This window comes from Rattus norvegicus, chromosome 10, assembly GCF_036323735.1.
Source record: "Rattus norvegicus strain BN/NHsdMcwi chromosome 10, GRCr8, whole genome shotgun sequence".
NCBI lineage: Eukaryota > Metazoa > Chordata > Mammalia > Rodentia > Muridae > Rattus > Rattus norvegicus.
The window spans coordinates 99077960-99098007 of NC_086028.1; the positions used below are offsets into that span (position 1 = coordinate 99077960).

The 20048-nt window shown below is 48.8% G+C and overlaps 1 protein-coding gene across 13 annotated transcripts in view; it reads right to left on the minus strand.

Annotated features, from left to right (window-relative positions):
- Positions 1-20048, minus strand: part of Slc39a11 (solute carrier family 39, member 11) — a 421148-nt gene that overhangs the window by 302805 nt on the left and 98295 nt on the right. The gene's annotated exons all lie outside the window — the stretch shown is intronic.

Sequence of the window (20048 nt, forward strand, 5' to 3'; positions counted from 1 at the left end):
GGAGCTGGGTAGCTCTAGCCCTAAGACATGTGGCTGTTCTTCCAAAGGACCTGGGTTCGAGTCCTAGCCCCAACACAACGGCTCACACAGTTTGAGAATATCCGACACTGTCCTCCAGCCTCCTCAGACACCACTTATTCATGGGGCATATATACACAAACAGCAAAGCATCCAAACAGATAAAGTAAAAAGTAAAGGGGGAAAATCTAGGGATGGAGCACTGCTGGAGGAAGTACATTACACAGTGGGTAGCTTTAAGGTTTTAGACTTCCTGTTTTCATATTTGGCTGTTTTCTCTCTCTCTCTCTCTCTCTCTCTCTCTCTCTCTCTCTCTCTCCCTCCCTCCCTCCCTCCCTCCCTCCCTCCCTCCCTCCCTCCTCCTCTGCTTCCTGTGTGCAGATGAAATGTGATCACAGTGTCCTCACTGGCCTGCTTTCCCCCACCAGGATGAACTACAGACCAAAATGTCTTCTCTGTAAGTCTTACTTCGTCCCAGGAGTCTGTCACAGGGAAACAAAGTAACCAGAGCACAGTGTTGATGTCTCAAGGCTTCCAGACTTGACTCATGGGAGAGTGGGAGACGATCATGTTAGGAGAAACTCAACTGGAGACCCATAGACTCTGCACCATTTTAGAAACTTCTCTGGAAATCTAAAACACTTCCACAGTGATCAGTTTAGCAGAAACTGATAGGGAGCTTCAAGCGGAGGGAGGGGACTTGGGCAGGCCATGCCAGCAAGGGTCAGAAACCAAGCAAACACTTGAAGACAAGAACACCCAGGGTTTACTCTGTGAGCACAGGTGTGGGGCTTCCGTGTGGGGGAGCGAGAGACATCAGACTCCACCTCCTTGGATCCCATGGCCTCTTGTCTGAAGCTCTGGGTAATTCCATTACTCACTCAAGGATACTCTGCTGAAAATGACCACACCAGGATTTGAAACCGGGCCTGACCCCAAACCCACAATCCCCACGCAGAAGCCATCTCTTGCCCATTTGATAGTTCCCTACTTTTTGTTATTGCTTCTGCCTGCTTCAGCAGGGTTTTATTAATAGCAACTGTGACATTTCGTCATGAGAATTTTGGTTTCTTAAAAACGAAACACAGAATAAGAATATGTTCTTGTTTTAATCCCAGGTGAGGGATATGAGGCTGCTCCAGGCTGTCCACAGCAGTTGACTAGGATTTGCCTCATGCTCTAGCCCGGGTGTGATTTTTGTCAGTGGCAGATAGCTTCCATGATTGTGTGACATTTGGAATTCTGGGGTATTTATGTATCCTTCAGAGGATATATAAATGCCAGGGCCCTGAGAGGTTGGCTGTTGGATGTTGGTTATTGGTTGGTTGCTGTTGGTCGTGGTTTGTTGGGTAGTAGCGTGCAAAGAAGAAACAAGAAATTAGATATTAGATATCCTGATGACAAAGATCAAACTTGCCCCGAGGAATTCAGCACCCCCTAACCAGTAGGACGTAGTCTAATAGCAACGTTGCCCCCTTCCCCTCTACCCTTTCTCTCTCCTATCTAGGGGGTTGAAAGGGTAGAGAAGGATGGAAGAAAAAAGAATGCACAAAGTAGCCAAATTCCAGCCACAACATTTCAAAACAGTTAAAGGGGGAGATTATTCATTAATTCATTAACACCCAGTCAACTGGCTGGGCATTGGAATAGACATCAAAACTGAACTTTACTCAAGCAATTTTGGGACTAGAGAGATGGCTCATGGGTAAGGTTGCTTGCTAGGCAAGCATGAGGACCTAAATTCAGACTCCAGCACCTACATAAAAAAACAAGCGTGGCCACACATGTGTGGTGTCTATGTGTGTATGTGTGTATGTATGTGTGTGTATATGTGTGTATGTGTGTGTATGTATGTATGTATGTATGTATATGTGTGTATACGTGTGTCTGTGTGTATATGTGTATGTGTGTACATTGTATATATGTATATGTGTGTATGTGTATGTGTGTGTATGTGTCTATGTACGTATGTGTGTGTGTGTGTGTGTGTGTGTGTATGTGTGTGACTACAGTCTATGGGGCAGAGACTTAAGGATCACTGGCCCCAGCCTAGCTCTAGCTTTATTGAAAGATCCAATCTCAAGGTAATGAGGTAGAAAGTCATATGTCAATATGTCAGCATCTACCTCAGGCCTCAGCACACATACACATGCATGCAACAGACACAAACACACGCACACAGATGGACACACATGCACACACATATGCATGCACGCACATTAAAAGGAAGCTCAGGAAACAAAATATCCAGATTCTTTCTTACATTCCCCTAGAGTGAATTCATTTCCCTGTGGTCATTCTTGCAATCTAGCGGAGTTCATGATGTGATCCATGCCCTGAAAATATCCTGTCTCAAGGTCCCACACTTCCTATCGCCCGTGACTCTCCCCTGGTGTCCCAGGTGCCAGCACAGAATAATCACCAACAGTCAGCCAGCATACGAAGTGAGCCTCCTCATCTCTGTGTGGTGCTCCACCTGGACCAGTTTCCCCTCTGGAAATAGAAGTGGGTTTATGAAGAGCTCTCTAAGGGACATGGCCAACACTCTGGCATGATGGGTGCCATCAAGCCTGCTCAAAGCAATGGCAGTGTAGTCGCACAAAGAAACTTGGAACAGCAGAAATGGCTGCACATACTTCCACTGGGCCATGCTGCTCTCCACTGGATCCACTCTCTGTCTACAGAAGATGGAAAGAAACAGTTCAAAGTACCATCCCTGGGCTCTGTACCTGCTGCAGAACAGGTCCTCTGTAAACGGGTGACACGGGAAATGAACATGGACTCTAAACTTGCAGCAGTTCTCAACCTGTGGGTTGTGACCCTTTGGGGGTCTCCATGACCCTTTCACAGGGGCTGGATATCAGATATTCTGCAGGTTGTACGAACTGATTGATAAAAGTGACAAAATAACAGCTACAAATTAGAAACAAATTTTATGGTTGAGGGAAGGGTCACCACAACATGAGGAACCATATTAAAGGGTCACAGCAGTGTTAGGAGGGTTGATAACCATTGTCTTAGAGGGTCTGGGAAAAGGACTCTGTCAGTAAAATACCCTCTAAGGAAGCATAAGCACCTGAGTTTGATCCCCAAAACCCACATCAAAGATCAGGCATGAAGGTGTGTGCTTCTAATCCCAGCTTTGGGTAAGGAAGGAAAGGCTGACCCTGAGGCTCACTGCTTAGCCTAATGGGTGAGTTCTAGGCCTCACTGGGAGACTGTCTCAAAAGAACCAGAGAGGATGGGTCCTGAAAACAACACTCAAGGCGAATCAGTGGCCTCCACACATGCACAAACAAGGGCACACAAAAGTGCTCCCAAGCGCACACCACACACACGCGCGCGCGCACGCACACACAATACACACACGCACAACACACACACAACACAGGCACACACACAACATACACACATGTGCACACACACCATACATACACACACATACGCACACACACACACACGCACACAGGCACACACACACATACACATACACACACACACACATACACACACACACACACACACATACACACACACCTACAGTATAATTGACTAATAGGCACAAACTCACAATCCATGAAAATCAAGGCAATAATTACTCCCGAGGTACAGAGCCAAGTAATATCTAAGTTCTGTCTCCACATTAGATATAAACATTTTTCCTTTCAACCAACCAAAACTTGGGAAGTGATTATGCAACTTGCATTATCCTGGAGGATAATGAAAGGAAGGAAGAGAAGATCCTTGCCCTGCCTTTACCAGGAGCTGATGATGCTCTCCCATAAGACAGATTGCAGAAGAGCTGAGACATCTGCCCAGAGGCATCTAGACTGATACACGGACGAGTTCATACTCCATGAAAGACTGTGACGCAGAGCCTCAAAGACCGCACGGCGTGCCCTTGGAGGCTGGACACAGTTTGGTCAGGAACCCAAGGGTGGGTGCTTTCCAGCTGCTCAGCAGACCAAGTGCTGGACAGAGTCTAGCAAGCAGCATCGGGGCTTCCATAGTGGGACTTCACGGCGACCCGACCCACCTCGATAGAGGAAGCATGAAGACATAGCTGGGTGTGGTGAAGAGGCCAGGCTGGACAGGGTCGGCATGCCTGTGAGCCCAGCATTCTACAGCGGAGGCAGGGGGATGAAAAGTCCAAGGTCGTCTTCCAGTTCTTTGAAGGTTGGAGGCCAGAGCAGACTACATAAGACCTTTTCTCAAAACAAAAAATGGAGAAAGGTGTGCTGGCTAATTTTATGTCAACTCGACACAGGCTAGAGCCATCTGAGAGGAGGGGACCACAATTGTGAAAACGCCTCCATAAGACTGGGTTGTAAGCAAGCCCGTAGAGCATTTTCTTAGTTAGTGCTTGGTGCGGGGAAGGCCATCCCTGAGCTGCTCGGTTTGAGTCTATGGCCGCAGAGGAAGGAAAAGGCTGGCAGCAGGAAAACTGCAGTTTAGAACAATGACTTCGGTGAGTCACAAAGAAACAATTTTGATGCTGTGTGTGTGTGTGTGTGTGTGTGTGTGTGTGTGCATGCACACACACGTGTGCATGTTTGCGTATGGGCATGTGTGCACGTGTGCGTGAGCGTGTGTGTGCATGTGTGTGTATAGGTATACATATGCCACACCCCACCTGTACAAGTGAAAGGACACCCCTAAGTGTCGTCTTCACCTTCTTCCTCGTTTCAGACAGGCTTCCTTACTGTTCACTGTTGCGCATGACAGGTGAGCTGACCCACACACTCCTAGGGAGTCTCCTGTCTCCACGTCCCATTTATCACGAAAGTACTGGTATTACACGCGTGTGTTACTGTGTCAAGTTTTATGTGTTTCTGGGGATGTGGACTGGTCTTTATGGTTGTATGGCAAAGGCCTTACACACCGAGCCATCACCCCAGCCCAGTTGTCAATGCCGCCAGCCTTCGCTGCCCTTGCCAAAGGCTGGGGCAGACTGGGCTTCATCTGATATGTGTTTTGCTAAATACAGTTTCTCAAGAGAAATTGATGATCCAGGAGTTTCTTGTTTGCTTTTGATCTTGGTGGAATCACTTTTAAAATGAGTTGCTGAGGTAGAATTGGTATAAGCAGTACGTGTTTGAAGAATAAAATGTGACTTTTTACAACGGTCCTCGACTTTTCTGGTGCTGCAACACAGTTCCTCCTGTTGTGGCCATCCTCAGCCACAAAATTATTTTCGTGGCTACTTTCTAACTGCAATTTTGCCACTGTTAAAAATTGTGACGTAGGGGTTGGGGATTTAGCTCAGTGGTAGAGCGCTTGCCTAGCAAGTGCAAGGCCCTGGGTTCGGTCCCCAGCTCCGAAAAAAAGAACCAAAAACAAAACAAAAAAAAAAACAAAACAAAAATTGTGACGTAAACATCTGATACGCAAGATATGTGATATATGACTCCTGTGAAAGGACCATTCAACCCCCAAAGGAACGATTGAGACCCATGGGTTCAGAACTGCTATTTCTGAATAGGTTTAAACTCAACGCCTTGTGATCACAGTAGCGCATATGCTGGCCACCACCAGAGTCACGCCTGACTGTCAAGCCCTGTCTTCTTGTGCCACAGCCAGTGACTAATTATTCTCTGTCAGTCTGCTTGCTCTTTGTAGTATTTTAAGTGAATGAATCATGTTTGGCTTCTTTTTTGTGTTTATGTATTTCTTTTATGTGTATATGTGTGTTCCTGCACACGTTTATGTGCACCACATTGGTGTAGGTGGCTGTTGAGGCCAGAAAGAACAGCAGACCCCTGGAACTAGTTGCCTATGGTTGTAAGCTGCCATGCGGGTGCTGGGAACTGAATCCGGGTCCACTGCACGATCAGCTGGTGCTTGTAACCGCTGAGCCTTCTTTCCAGCTCAGACCCATTTTCTTCTACGTTTTTTCTCCATCCATCATTGCCGAGAGATCCAATCATGCTGCATCCAAGTACCGTATTGTTTTTATTTATGCATGGTTTTATACGGCTAGGCTGTGATTTGTGATTCTACTCAGCTGCGATCAGACCTTTAGACTGATTCCAGTAGAGGGCAATACAAACAAAGTCACAGTTAATATTCCTATTCAATTTCTTAAAAGAAGATAGCTGTATTGGACCTGGAAATGCTAGAAGTTATAACCATTTGTAAGTCTTTGGAAGGGAGTGCATACCCACTCCAGGTTCTCGTGAGCCAGCTCTGCTCATGGTGGACACCAATGCTTGGCATGTGGGTTCTGGAGTCCACCCTGAAATGATCCCTGTGCTTGAGTCGGCACTGTAATCCCCAAGTGTCTGGCAAGATCCAGGCCGAGAGCTGAGAGGCAAGCTCTCGTGAAATATACCAGCAAGACTAGACCCAAAGGGGCCTCCCAGCACGGCCATGGTTAACTGCCATGAAACATCACTGATAAAAATCCCAGGAGATAAGTTTCTTAAAGTACACACCAAGGGGTTGGGATTTAGCTCAGTGGTAGAGTGCTTGCCTAGCAAGCGCAAGGCCCTGGGTTCGGTCCCCAGCTCCAAAAAAAAAAAAAAAAAAAATAGCACACACCATCACCCAGGACATGTCTGGGCTTTGAAGGTCAAGTCAATTCTGACTCCCACTGTGCTGCGGAATCAGAGCTGAAAAGCAGTCCCTAAGCCTGTTCTTGTTCTAAATCTAAGCTCAATCCAACTGTTTATAAGCTGTTGCCAAGTGTGGTGTCCACCTACCAGGCGCTCATGAGCTCTGGCCTTAGCGACTCCCTGAGGGAGATCACACATCTCCAACGTCGAACCATACTTAGTGGTGTGTTCGTGTGTGTGAGTGTGTGGAGGCCAGAGGTCAGCATGGGATGACTTCATCTGCTCTCCACGTCGTTTGCCTGAGACAAAGTCTCTCACTGAGCACAGCTTCCACCAGTTTGGCTGGTCAGTGCGCCTCAGAGACCCTTCTGTCTCTGCTCCCCAGCCCTGAGATTACAGGTACGCACTTCCCTGCCTGCCTTTTACATGGGTCCCAGGAATCCAAACCGAGCCCACATGGTTGTATGGCAAACAACCCTGAGACCCAAGACTTACTTTCTTTGTTTGATTTCAACGCTCCTTCCCCACAGATCTATTGCTAGGATTGACAGACGGACAAGCACACGTTATTACTTCGGCTCTTTCAGCGCAGACTGGCTGATCAAAAAACGACTCCCAGAAGACTCGCTTAGATCGCCAAAATTTTTAAATCCACGAAGACAAGAGAAAAAAATCGAGGGTGATGGCGGAGTGGAGAGCATGCCCACCAAACCTTTTCACCAGCTGCCCACCAAAATGGTGTGAACACATTGCCCTCAGCAGCCTCCCATGGCAGCCAGCCACCAATCCATCAGCACCTCTCGTGTTGACGGACAATTGCACCAGCTGGCCGGGCTTCCCCGCCCCAACAACACCACTCACTCACGCTGAGCCAATCTGCCCGATCTGGTGGCTAGAAAGCAGACCTGCCCACACTGGAAGGAGGGGAGCGGGGTGAGCTGCCTGGCTCCATTGAGAGAAAACTCAGAGATCTAGGAACGAGTTTCTCCCAGTGTTGCTCCCTCGGGAGAGGTTGTGTGCCTCTCTTAGCCATCACTGGCAATAAGACTCGGGAGCAGGCCCCTGAAGGCCAAGAAAAGATGACTCCTCCGGTTCCAAACAGACTCCTCCCCTTCCAGACTCTTCCCCTTCCAGACTCCTCCCCTTCCAAACAGACTCCTCCCCTTCCAAACAGACTCCTCCCCTTCCAAACAGACTCCTCCCCTTCCAAACAGACTCCTCCCCTTCCAAACAGACTCCTCCCCTTCCAAACAGACTCCTCCCCTTCCAAACAGACTCCTCCCCTCCAAACAGACTCACAGATCACCCCACCACTTGGAAGAACACAATACTCTGGTTGGAATATGAAATACTCAAGTGTTTTAAACACTGGACCTGGACCTGGTAGTGCTATTTTGGAAGGTTCTAGAAACTTGAGAGATACAACCCAAATAGAAGTAGTTCACTGGAGGGTGGGTTCTTGGGGGATATGTTAACCCAGCCTGCTTCCTGTGTTGCTCTCTATCTTCTGGTCCACCATGATGTGAACATCCTCTTGTCATATGCTACAATGGCCACGAATTGAGCTGCTTCCTTGTGAAGTTTTTCTCCTACAGTGCACTGACACTGGTAGGGGACAGGAGGAATTACGGTATGGGACAGGATGGGAACACTTTCACATTCTATACTATAAAGACACCCTTGAACCCCACACTCTGAAAAAAAAATCTACACGTGCATGTGAGTAGGAGGTCAGCCTATAAGCACTGCTCATGGCTTGTTTGTTCTGAGTTATTCCCAACCCAACCCAGCCAGTCTGAAATGGAATGTTGATAGCAGAAGATGTCAATTAGAATCCTCCTGTCTCAAGCAGCGCCTGAGTTCTGACATCCAGAACATGAGTGAAGAATATGAGGGGGTCATACGTATTCTAAAACCATGCTGAGCATCTAACCAGAGGGGCGAGACAGATCTCCAGGACACGACTGCCCCATTCCCTGTCTTTCTCCTAAATAATATGCCAGACGAATATGAGGTGGAAGACAGGTTTTCTAAGATATTAGTCCATTGTCTTCTCAGATTTAGGGCTCTCCGAATGAAGCACGGTTTTACGATTCAGTTCCTGCCTCTGCTGATTGGCATCTGCCAGTGACAGGCAGTCATGTGATCTGGTGTTCTGGTTAAAAAACTAAGAGCTGGGACCAGAGAGATGGCTCATGGTTTAAGGGCACCAAATGCTCTTCCAAACGACCCGGGTTCAATTCCTGTCACTTACACGGCAGCTCACAACTGTCTGTAACGCCAAGATCTGACACTCTCACACAGACATACAGGCAAGCAAAACACCAATGCACGTGAATAAAAGTAAACTTACAACAAAGTCAAAATATGTTCTTTCATTCCTTTAAGTTGTGCCTGTCTGTCAGGTATTACAGACCAGGTTATGCAAAAGTGACTAATTCAGGTGCTTTGCTGTGGTGATTTCAGTGAGAATGGCCTCTTTAGGCTCCTATGTTTGAATACTTGGACCTCGGTTGGTTGTTCTGTTTGGGAAGTATTAGAAAGTGTGGCCTTGCTGGAGAAGGTGTGTCATTGGGGGTGGACTTTAAGATTTCCGAAGACTCCTGTCATCCTCAGTGCACTGCCTCTCTGGCTCCTACTAGCAGATCAAGATATGAGCTGTCACCTGCCACCCGGCCTTTGCTCTGTTGTCATTGGATCAAACCCTCTGAAACCATAAGTCCAATTGGATGTTTTTATTTTATAAGGTGTCTTGGTCACGGTGTCTTATCACAGCAATTGAAGAGCAACAAGGACAGGCATGAAAGTGTTTCCTGCACTAGACTCCCCGGAGAAAAGTGAAGGATCCCACCTGTATAATGGCCGTGGTCTCTGGGAGAGGAAGAGAAGCGGGTACAGAGAGAGCACCAGGGCAAGATCTCAAGAGAGAATTGACATAGTGGAGGAAAACCCCTACTAGGAGTGTCTGGTTTAGCAAACAAAACTACTGGAAACCAGTTGATGCAACAGGGAAGGATTAGGAGGTGTGGACTTGTTGGGGAAGCTGTGTCACTTGGGGCAGGCTTTGAGGTTTCAAAAGAGCCACACCATTCCCCCTAGGCACTCAGCCTTCTTCCCAGAAGGTGATCTCTCCAAGAGTTGCTACAAGAAGGATGACATGAGTTTGTCCGTGTAAAATGCACAACAACAGAGCGGGCCCAGGCATGTCAGGCACTACATGTTGCTATGTCTCTATTCCTACTGTTACGGCAGCCAGTGACCTGAGACAAGAAGAGGTTGAACCAAAGCCTTCCAATCTACACCTGTGTGTAGAGTTGTCGGAGGAACAGCGGGACTCACTGACAAGCGGGGTCTGCATCCGTACGTACATCTGGGGCTGCGCAGCCGCAGAGGCAACTTCCGCATGAGGACCTAATTGAAGACTGCCTGAGAAACTAAAGATTGGTGACGCAGACAATGCCAGCCAACCGGGAACTGCCACTTAGAAGACAAGCTTGCTTGGGACCAACAAGATGTGATGTGGGCGGAGAGTATAAAGGGCGCTCCCCGAGGATTAATAAATGAGCTTGCAGCAGCGGACAGCGTTCCCGAGACTTGCGGTGGTTTTCTCACCGGCGTTCTCACCTGCTCCCAGAGTCCAAGCCATTGATTCAGCACCACCTCATCCTCAACCCCCAAGGGCAAGTATGGTCGGGTAGCGAGTGGTCCAAGGCATAGGGCAGCATAGAGTAATGGGATTTTAGGCCGTATGAAATGATTTTAGGCATCCTGAAAACTGTGGTGCCCTTAACTGAGAAAAGAAGCCTCAGGGCAGAGCCAGCAGTCACTGTGCGTTGAAGCTGCTGGACCAGGCTATCCACCAGCCAGCTAGCCTGAAGTCTAGAATGGGGATCACGAGGAGTGGATGACCCTGCAATCAGAGAGGCTGGCTAGTCGATCACAGCAGTGACTGATGGCCTGAGCTAAGAAAGAGAGAGGGGCGGAAGGGCTGAAGGACTAGTAGGGAAGGTGGCAAGCTGGTGGAAGGTTCCAAGATGGACAGAAGTAGAAGAGAGGAGAGAGCTCTAATTGGTTGATTTCAAATTCCTCTGATAAAAAAGATGGCTGAGTGGGTTAAGATGTCTACAGTCAAGCTTGACCATGAGAGTTTGTGCTGGGGTGAGAACTGACTCCTTCAGATTGTCTTCTGACCTCTACATGCATGTCATGCACATTCATGCATATGCAAACATACATATACACACATGCACAATACACATATACACGCACACATGCATACTTGCACACACGCACATGCTCACATACACATATACATACCCATGTACACATATACACATGTATAAATACACATATACACTCACACATGCATACATGTGCACATACACATACACACACATGCTCACATACACATGCACACATACACATATACACACATGCATACATATACATGCACACATGGCACACACCCATACATGCACACACACATGCCCATGCACACACACAAAAAAATATAAATTCAAAAGTGGAGCTGGAGAGACAGGTTAGTTGGTAATGTACCTGACACATGAGCATGATACCTGACTTCAATACCGAAAACCCAAGTTTAAAAACGAACAGGCCTGGCGGTGCACACTTGCAGCCCCAACGCTAAGGAGGAGGTGGATCGAGACAGTCAGTCTGGCTGGTCGGTGTAACTAAATCAATAAGCTCTAGGATTAGCTAGACACCCTGACTCACCAAACAAGTGCACGGCACCAGAGGAGGATACCTGAGGTTGATGTACCTCATGCACCTGCACACACATGTGCATCACGCCTAGTATGACAAGCTGGGGAAGGGCATAAATCAGCAACTCACCGCCAAAAAAAACCACTACCTGGGGTTACTGGGGAACACAGCAGGTGCCCCACCTTGCCTGTAGTCCAAGGAGCAGGAGAGAAAGCTGCACAGCCAGGCTTAGGGAGGAACTGAGAACACCACAGGGCTGAGGATAAATGGCTTTTTGTCATCCCTAAGACTGCCAGAACAGTCCCCGGCTCCCTCAACTAGCGGGGACACGATGAGCAAGCATGTGCTACTTGACACATACTGGGCACAAGGAATCCTGGCCACGCTGAAACTGGCACCATTACCCACTTGGAAATCATGTTTCAGTTTCGGTCTCCAGCACCGCTAAAGGACACCACAGCAAACAAGCAGGAAGAAGACAGACCTCTGGCGGAAACCAGAGGGCTCAAAAAAGTCATCATCTGTGGAAAGGAAAACCTGGACTCAGGCCAGGGAGGTCAGAATGTGTGGGATGAGCCCGTAGAAAGGACTGGCACTCGAGAAGAAACTGAAAGAGTTGTAAGGGGAAGACACCAATGCATTCTGAACACATCCACGAAAGGAGCGTTTCCTCTTTTGCTGGAGTTGAGGTTGATGAGCTGTGCCACCAAGCAGAGGGGAAGAGCCGTGGTTGACACACAGGGAGAAGAGGAAGGTGAGAGACCCACCAGGCAACTAACCAACGGACCGGAGGCTGCAAGAGAGGGTAAGAGGAGGAAGGGCCCCAGCCTCCAACCCCAGAAACTGTAGGCTCATCCAGAGGAGCAAGTTTCTCAAGAAACAGACATAAGAGGTTCCTCCTGGAGAGGAGGGACTGAGTTCAAGGACAGCCTGTGTCCTTTTCTCCATAGGCCTCTTATTGGCACCCTGGATGTGCATCTAGTCTTTGAAGGGTGGAGGCAACATTCAAAAACATGAAAATCACTTCAATGTCTAACAAGCCACTCATTAAAACTGGGTTGCTTACGCCAGGTATGGTAGCATTCAGGAGCAGAGGCAGACGGAGCTCTGTGAGCTCACCACGGCAGGTGACTAGAGTCCTTTCTGATAGCAGACCCTCTGTCCGACTGACAGAAGGGCCCACCCTAGGTCCCACTGCACCTGTCCTGAACTCATCCCAGCCCGGGGAATCATTTGAGACATTTCCTGGCCTGGCTGCATCCTGAAATGTTCATCGAAATTAAATCATGGGAAGATGTTCAAAGGGCTTCAGAGGAGTAATGAGTCTGCATTCAATTACTATCTTCCTTCATCGGGAGAATCACCTCAATGATTCCCTTAAAGCCTGGGTAGAGATGGTTTCTCAGTGCCTGCTCTGAGATCGTACGTTGATGCTCTGGCACGCATAAGAGTCTGGAGAAACAGGGTTGAACCTACAATAAAACACACATGCGCACAAACAACACACGCACGCACGCACGCACGCGCGCACGCACCCCTCCAGCACCTGTGACACCTGAACCCCACATTTGCTTCAGAAATATTTGTGAGCCAGGCATGTAGGCTCACACCTACAATCCCAGCACCCAGGAGGAAATGGGAGGAGAGCCAGAAGTTCAACGCCAGCCCGAGACCAGGGAGTGAGTTTGAAGCCAACCTGAACCATACTTATAAGATTGTCTCAAAAGGCAAAAATGAGAGCTGGAGATAACAGACGTAGAGTGCTTACGTAGCACTCATGAAGCCCTGGGTTCAAGCCCCAGAACTGCATAAACCAGGTATGGTGGTCCACGCCTGTAATCCCAATACTCACAGGCTTAGCATGAGGATCAAGTTCAGGGCCAGCCTCCTGGACTAAGGACTGAGTTCAATACCAACCTAAGTAACCTAAGTGACACAGAAGAAAAGCCGGGGGCACTGGTCAGTGGTGGAACGCTGGCCTGGTGCATACAGCATGCACAAGGTCCAGTCTCCAGTGTTGGCAGTGAAGAGTTGTCCAATAAGTGGATGACTTACAAGTTCACAGGAAGAGGGCTGTGCAGTACTGTCCGTTAGGACATAAACTTCAGGGACCAGGAGGACCAGCAGGGGCTCTTTCTTCACATTCTGTCCTGTGCATCTCATGAGCAGAGCAGAAGAAAGAGCCCAGCACGGGGTCCGGTCCAGTCTTCATCTTCCAGATGCAAATGACAGAAAAACCTAGAGCCCTGCAGTCGCTGCACGAGTTGGGGGTCATGGGTGGGAAAGTGCTTTGAAAACTAGAAAGAAATAAAATAAAAACATAGGGTCTCGGGAGCCCCAAAAGCACCAGTGTTCCTTGGTGGGGACACCTGCACCCCACAGAAATCTGGGCAAACTCAAGCTCAGAACCTATTAAAGCGTCCCAGCCTCAGTAATGGCTGCGTCTCCCTTCCTCATCTTAAATGCAGCGCTAATCTCTCTTCATCTTATTTATGAAACTTAGCAGATACGGTGTTGTGTCCACCCTCCCGGAGAGCTAATTCACTTAGCTCTGGGGCTGTCACGGGTGATCTCTTCACAGGGGTGGCAGGGCTCCAGACACACAGAGAGGTTGCCAGAGAAATGCCAGGGCAGAAGAGAGAATCAAGACGAAAGGGCATGGACGCCCAGGTAAGTGTGCAGCCCGTGATGTGTGGTCCTCCCTCGGGCGGCAGAGAAGAGCAGCTTGCCGCAGCCAGCGATGAACACCCTCACCTCCCTGGTATTTGTGCTTTCTTTTCTCTGGAGGGCACGGTAACATTAAACGGTCAGGGCTGGATCTAACCTCGCCAGTGGCACAAGCTAGAAGGAGAAGGGGTCTGCCTCCTGGAAGTCAAAGGGCCTGTCTCTTAAATGGTAGGGATGGTAAACAACTTAGTTACAAGCCAGAGGCTAGATCCGTCCTTTTCACCAAGTTCTGGGGGTAACCAGAGCAATCCAGACTAGTCACTAACTCACAGAGGCTACCACCGCCCCATGGGCTACCACCGCCAGACCATCCATAAGAGACATGGAAAATGAACTAGAGCCTCCCTGACAAAGGCAAACGAAGGCTGAGTCCTGATTCAGAAAGAGAACTTCTTGTTTAAGGGGGGAGATTAATAAAAATTGAGCACGATGGTGCATGCCTATGAGCCTAGCACCCGGGAAGCAAAGACAGGAAGACTGCTGTAGGTTCAAAATCATCCTGGACTGTATGTGGAGACTCTGTTCCTTTCCCCCCAAAAAAGACATGTCTCAAGTCAAACACAGTGGTACACACCTGTAATCCCAGCACCTAAGAGGCTGAGGCAGGGGGCTCAGCAGACCAAGGCCGGCACACACACTATCAAAAGCTCTACAACAACTCCTACATCTAAGGCTCGGGGAACATCGTGGAAGAGGGGACTGTAGGAGCCGGAGGACCAGGGAGTTTGCTGTGGCACTGTGTCTCCTAGGGATGTCAGAGCTGAACAAGAACATCAAGAGACCCGCTAATGCAGAAAAGCCCACAAGGCTATAGACCCACACAAAGAACTGCAGACAGGTGGGGAATGCTGGGAGCTGGAGTAGCAGCCTTCCCTCGATCACACCCGTTGGTTATCTAGTACGAAATATTCGGCCCTGAGAACGTCATACAGACGGAGCAGGTTATATATAGAATACACACATACATATATACATACATATACACACGTACATATACATACATAAACACATACACATACACATCCCCTGCTTCTTCCGATTCCACAGCCAAGATGGCTCTGTTCTCTGGGACCATATACCCTGCTCTCTTACAGATTCTGGGGAGATTACATCTCTGATGGCCAGAGAATGCTGTCTTATCCAGAGTTCTTCAATTCTGGTACAACACAGCCCCAAGAATGCAGCCCAAGCATTTCCCCTTAGTGAATCCAAACACCCACAACCGACCTGAGTCCTTGGGGCTTACAGACAGAGGTCAGGCTGAGCTGGCCTGGGTTCCTCCCTCGATGTGCACAGGAGAAGAGGGAGGGGGAGTTGAGGAGGCTATCCTTGCTCTCACCAAGTGAGAGCCAGAGTGAGGGCCAGTGCATCAGAGGCCTTAGAGGCAAGCTGCAGAGAATGAGGTAGGGACCCGAATGTGGGACCCAGCAAAGGGACATACAGAGTGCTGGGCCTGCGTCCCAGTGTCGTTTCTATTCATCTGATAAGATATCCTGACAAAAAGAAACTTGGGAGAGATGGGGTGAGTTTCATCTCAGAATTCTAAGTTGTGGCCATTATTGTGGGGAAATCAAGACAGTAACTTCAAAAATCTAGTCACAGGCTGGAGAGATGGCTCAGAGATGTTCTGTTCCCAACACCCGTATTTTGGTTTACAACCATCCGTAACTCCAACTTCCAGGGATCCAATGCCCTCTTCTGACTTCCATGGTCACCCAGCACCCATACTGACATGTTAATAAAACACTCATAACATAAATAAAAGTAAATCTATTTCTTAATCTTGAAACTAGTCACCTCACATCCACAGCCAAGAGCAGAGAGAAATGTGTGCATGCATGCATTCTCCCTTACTTGCTCCCTGCTCCCTTGCTTGTGCTCAGCTAGATTCATCCCCTTCCACCCAGTTCAGAAACCCCTGCCTAGGAAATGGTACCTCCTACAGTGGACTGCGTCTTCCTACATCAATTAACTTAATTAAGATACTCAGTCACAGACAGACATGCCCACAGGCCAACCCTGATTCTAGGTCGTCTCAAATTAACACTAGCCATCAAAGTCCCTGTGAAAGAACCTGTGATGATTTCCTAAACCCTGGGGTTAAATAGGCCTTGACTTGCTTTGGTCAAGGAAAGGTGAATTAAGTGGCTCCTTGTTCCAAGTCTGGGTCTCCAAAGGCCCTGCCGTTTCATGCCCAGCCTCTTGCTACTCTCCTTCGCTGTGGTAAGAAACCCTGGGGGAGACTCCTGAGCCAAGACTGGACATACAGAGAGGAGAGGATGCAATGGCACCAGAGTCACAGACCTGCAAGTGACACTCTTGTCCACTCGTGGTCTACAGGAGCTACTGACAACAGAAACCTCAGAGTGAAGCCAGGCCAGCAGGAGAGCCACCCACTCGAGCCCAGCCACCTTGTTATAATAAACAGTAAGTGTCCTTGACTTAAACCACTATGCATTATGGTGGTTCCTAACTATACTCTAGTTGGGGATCTTGTCTGTGTGGAAGCATGTGAGACGTGTCAACAGAATGTCACAGGTGCGTCCTCTGTGAGTTGCAGGCTATGGGCTGCACTGTTTGGGTGATCCACCTCAGGTCACCTATCCATCATCACCACATCTACTTCAAGCACCAACATCCATCTTACTTTGATGGGACCGCTCGTCCAGTCAGGACTTGTCTGTGTATTTTATTCTCATCAGGGGATTAGGGAGCCAAAAGGAACAGTCTTCAGGGATGAGTATATCCAAAGCCAAGCCAGTTACACCCAACCATGAAAGTCAATGACAAGGTCACAGAAGAAAGACCCTTCTAGACTAATTGATAAGTGACTCATTAAAAAGCCAGAATGCGGGGCTGGGGATTTAGCTCAGTGGTAGAGCGCTTACCTAGGAAGCGCAAGGCCCTGGGTTCGGTCCCCAGCTCCGAAAAAAAGAACCAAAAAAAAAAAAAAAAAAAAAAGCCAGAATGCTCCTGTCTGACCCACAGGTCTATTCCTGGACAATGGTAATAATCCCTGAAGGGTTTGGAAGATGGGTCAGTCGATAAAGTCCTTACTTCACAAACATGAGGACATAAAAATGCTAGTCATGATATGCACACTTTCTAAGCACCTGGGAGGCAGAAACAGGTAGATCCGTGGGGCTCACTGGTCAGTCATCCCAGTTACTAGTGGGTGAGTCCAACAGGGATGCCACTTAAGAAATGGCAATTAACACTGCCCTCCGCCCCTTGCATGCACACATACATGTGTTCATGCACACACAAACACATTCGTGTGCATCTACACACAAGCACATACACACACGAAAGAGTTGTAATGCACGCGCCCAACCCTTATACCAGCCTGAATTAGGGTTTCTACGGCTCCTTCCACCATGGCTGATGCAGAGAGCAAAGGGTTTGCTTCATCATGCACCCCGTGTAGCACTCAACTTCCTGCATTACACTCAATCATTTACAAAGAAACTCGTAACTGGAAGAATAGCGTGACTTGCAAAGAAAGCGACATATAAAATATTCTGGGTAGCTTTATGTCAACTGAACACAGGCTAGAGTCCTTTGAGAAGGAGGAAGCTCAGTTGAGAAAATGCCTCTTCCAGACTGGACTGTGGCAAGCATGATGGGCGTTTTCTTGGTGGATGATTGACGCGGAAGGACTCAGCTCACTGTGTGTGGTGCCACCCCTGGTAAGTGGTCCCGGATGGCTTAAGAAAGTAGGCAGAGCAAGGCATGAGAATCAGGACAGTAAGCAGTGCTCCCCTTGGCCTCTACCCTGACTTCGCTCAGTGGTGGGCTGTTACCTTGAAGATGAAACAAACCCTCTCCTCCCGGAGTTGCTTTGGGTGGTGGCGTTTCATCACAGCAATAGAAAACTAACTAGGCCATGAAATGCACACAGAGAAGGCTAAGCCATGGAGAACGCTGGGGCTCGACGTTCTCTCCATAGTAGGCCCTGGGACAGAGCATGCTCGTGCCCCCACCCCACTTTCTGTTCTTAGCCAACTTGCAGAAACAGAACCCCAGTGTTTAGCCAGACATGTGGCGGCTGGTTTGATAAAGGACTGCATCTCTTAATTGTCTTTGCAGTTGGATTTGATCACGTGAGCAGGTCCTGGTGGGTGACATACAAGGACGGCTGCTATCCTGGGTTTACAAGGAAGGCCCCTAGGAGACAAACGTGATGACCAGAGCTCATGCAGCCACTTTGGGGCAGAAAGGAAAGAAGTGCCAGCCGGGGCAAAGCAGTGAAGGATTAGACCCTGACTCCAGCTGACTCGTGGACCTACTGTTCCAATTCTGCCGAAGAGGAAACTTTCTTGTTCAGGCCACTTTTTCGGAGCCTCAGTCCTGGGTCAAAACTCATCCTAACAGACACTGAGGGAACATCGCCATCAGCAGGGGAAGCTGTAGGTGTCTGGTTGCCATGGAGGCCACCCCTAACACATGCAGATTCCAAAGTACAAACTCACTCAAAGAGAAAGGCAGGGGCAGGGGTGGGGAAGCCCCGTTGTAAGCGTTAAAGAGCCCCTCCCCTTTCTGCTGGGTTCCCCCTCCTCCCATGAGCCAGATGGTGATGCCAACCCTGGAAAAGATGGCACCGGAAACACAATCTCTTTGGCCTCCTTCGCCTTCAGATGATCAGCCCTCTGGGCCTAACGGCAGGGCCACCCTTAGACCTCACTCCTGTCTCCTCTGCCTCCCGCTATTCAAGCTCTAGATTTTTTATCTGTCTGTATCCTTCCCCTTGGCTTTGCACCTCCCTTGAATGCTCCCGAAAGCACAGCTCCGCTCTTCTGCCCATCCCCCAAGCCTCTAGGGGCTCCTCCGTCCCTCTAAAGAAAGAACCAATGCTTTCCCACAGCACCTTAACTTGTATGTATCTGGGCCCCAGACAGCTATTCCACAGTCATGTCCTGGACAAACCCATATATTCTTCTTTTCTTCTCTCTCTCCCAACCCCCTCTCTCATTCATTCATACACACACACACACACACACACACACACACACACACACACACACACATATATATACACATATATATGAATATACATGTGTATATATGTATGCATATATGTGCTATGGTTATGGATGCACATGTATGTGAAGACCAGATGTCAATCTTGGTTGTTTTCCTCAGAAGCCATCCATTTTGGGTTTTTTTTTATAAGGTTTATTGTGTTCTGTGTGTATGTTTGTGTGTCTGTGTATGTGTATGTGCACATGAGTGTGGTGGCCATGAAGGACAGGAGAGAGCACCAGATCCCCTAGATCTGGAGTCATACTTGGTCACTGTATGAGTGCTAGGAGCTGGACTCTCGGTCTCTGAAAGAGCAGCAGGTGCATTTGGCCACTGAGTCATCTCTCCAGGGCCCTCCATTCTGTGTGACGGTCACTAGGGTCCGAAGCTCAGCTCCCAGCACAGAGATTACAAGCACGCACGCCACACCGAGCTTTTTGCATGAGGGCTGGGGATCAAACCTCCTGTACGGCAAGCTTGTGTCCAACTGATCCTCTTCCCGGTCCTGCCACCACTGGATTTTCCACTGGCAGCTCTTCTGTGCCGTTAGTGCCTATAATTCACTTCCTTGCCCTCCCCCTGCATCATCCCTGTCAAAACCTAGCCTATCTCCCCATCTGAAATTCACCCATGAAGCCCCCTCTAATTCCCCAACTGTCCCTGGGCCCCAGAACCTTTCGCTCATCATCTCCGTTAGCTACCACATACTAATCTCGCTCCTGATTTGCTACAGGCGAAGCGATTTCTGTCCCAACAGACCCCAAGCCCCTGGCAGGGCTAGTAGCTCCCACCTATCACTTCTTTGCTCGCTCTCCCATAATGCCCTGCACACAGCTGATTGCCCTGAAGACAACTTTTTCTCGGCTTGCTTCCGCGCTCCAAGGAACAAAACCAATGGGTATTTTGCAAACTGAACACGTTGGACTGCCTGGTAAGTGGCTGTCTGCCGGCCCCTCACGAGGCACAGATTACTGGCTCGTCTCCCTGTCGTGTGGGACT